This window comes from Acipenser ruthenus, chromosome 13 (assembly GCF_902713425.1).
Source record: "Acipenser ruthenus chromosome 13, fAciRut3.2 maternal haplotype, whole genome shotgun sequence".
Taxonomy (NCBI): Eukaryota; Metazoa; Chordata; class Actinopteri; order Acipenseriformes; family Acipenseridae; genus Acipenser; species Acipenser ruthenus.
In genome coordinates, this window is record NC_081201.1 from 14,746,362 (window position 1) to 14,748,861 (window position 2,500).

The following is a 2,500-nucleotide window of genomic DNA, read 5'->3' on the forward strand; positions in this document are numbered from 1 at the left end:
TCTCACTTGTGAATGATGGTTTATTTTTTTTGCTTTTCATATCTTTTTTAGTGCATTATGTCTTTATCTTTTATTTCTATGAATGTAAGAGGTTTGAGGGGTTATAATAAGAGAGTTTCTGTGTTTCTTTATTTAAATTCTTTGTCATTTTCTTTTTGTTTTTTGCAAGAGGTTCATTTAAGGGATGCTTCTGATATTGCTTTGTACACAAAAGACTGGGGGGGAGGGGAGTCAAGGTGGAGTGTGGGGGGGGTGCATTCATCTGGGGTAGGGGTGTTATTAAAGGACAAGGAGATGGAGGTAGTGCAATGCATTTCAGTACTGCCAGGGCGCATTCTGTGTGTGGATGTGAACTGGAGAGGTCAAAAGCTGAGACTGATTAATGTATATGCACCTACTGATTTGGTTTCTAGAAAGGACTGTTTTGTTGCCATAAAGGATCTCCTTGTGACAAATAGACATATAGTTTTGGGAGGGGATTTTAATGTATCATTAGATAAGGGGAATGTGCACGATTATACGGTGGGGGTGTTAAAAGGTATTATAGTACTTTTTAGTTTAGTGGATAGTTTTAAAAAATGTAATCCAGGGTTGGAAGGGATCACATGGAGAAATTCAAGGGGGGCAAAAAGTAGATTAGATTATTTTTTTGTTTCAAATGTGTTGTCTGTTAGTTTTTGCAATACATCTCCGTTATGGTTTTCAGATCACGATAGTTTAAAATGTATTATTAGTTTCACAACACCGGTGTTTGGTGGCGGGTTTTGGAAATTTAATTGTGAGGTATTGGAAGATAAAACGTTTAGGGAGCTTTTTGTGTTTCATTTTAAGGGATGGGTTGAAATGTTGTGTTATTGTGATTCTGTTCTAGTTTGGTGGGAGGGGGTAAAGGGAAAAATTAAGATACTTACTCAACAATTCTGCAGGAATAGAAGGAGGAAGGAGCAGAGAGCGGTTTTGGGGTTACAGAAGGATTTGGAGGGGGTGTATATAAGGGGAAACACAGGGGGTAATTTTGATTTTGAAAAGGCAAGGGAACTTAAGGATAAGATGAGGGTGGTGTGGGAAAAAAGGGCGAGTAATTTTTTGTTTAGGTGTAAGGGGGATTTTTTAGAAAAACATGAGACATGTAGTTCATATTTTTTTAAACAGGTGAAGGGTGAACAAAAAAAGAGGGTGATCAGGGGTTTAAAGGGGAAAGATGGGATCACGGTGGTGGATACAGAGGGCATGCTAGACTGTGCTAGTAATTTTTATAAAGAATTATTTTCAGAAAAAGAGGTTAATGAGGAGGTTGCGGCCTCTTTTTTGGATAAAGTGCATGTCAGGCTGTCTGATGAGGTGAGAGAGAGTTTGGAGAGACCGGTCACTGTTGCTGAGTTGAAAAGTGCGCTTAATAAAATGGCAGATAGGAAAGTGCCAGGGGGAGATGGTCTCCCTAAAGAATTTTATGTTACTTTTTGGGAGGTAATTGGGCCAGTATTATTAATGGTGGTCGGAGAAGTTTTTCGTACAGGGAGTTTGTCAAAATCTATGAGGAATGGTGTGATTTCTTTATTGTTTAAAAAAGGGGATGAGATGGACCTGAGGAACTGGAGGCCAGTCACTTTGTTAACGGTGGATTATAAAATAATCGCAAAGGTTATGACTGAGAGGTTAAAACAAGCAATGCCGTTAATTGTAAGTCAGGATCAGACCTGTGGGGTGGTGGGTAGATCGATTCATTGGAATCTGATGTTAACAAGGGATGCAATTAGTTGGGCTGAGGATAGGAGGGTACCTCTAATGTTGGTGAGCCTGGATCAGGAGAAGGCGTTTGATCGGGTGAACCAAGGTTTTTTGTTTAGAGTTTTGGCACATTTTGGGTTTGGGGAAAAGTTTCTGAGGTGGTTAAAAATTTTGTACACTGAGGTGGGTAGTAGGGTGAATATTAATGGGCATCTGGGGGAATTCATTTTACAAGTTTCCGGGGTGAGGCAGGGGTGTCCACTGTCTCCTCTGTTGTATGTTTTGTATATGGAACCTTTTGCGGAGGCGGTGAGAGTGGATGATGGGATTGAGGGGTTGTTGTTACCAGGGAGTGGGGGTGTCTCTGTTAAGATCTCGCAGTATGCGGATGACACAACTCTTTTTTTGACATCAGACAGAAGTTTGGAAAGAGTTCTTCAGGTTCTTGCACAGTTTGCCTTAGCATCAGGATCAAAATTGAATATGGATAAATCATCGGTTATGTTTCTTGGGGCCTGGAGGGATAGGTCTGATGTACCAGGGGGTTTACAGTTATGCACTGAGGGGTTAAAGTTATTAGGGATTTCATTCTATCACAAGGGGAGTGGGGTTAAGAATTGGGCGGATAAATTGGTAAGGTTAAGGGTGAAAATAGGATTATGGAAGTGTAGGAAGTTAACTTTTTTGGGGAAAGTGTTAGTGCTAAAAAGTGATGTTCTTCCATTTTTATTGTATTTATCTTACATTTTTCCTTTACCATATAAATTCAGAA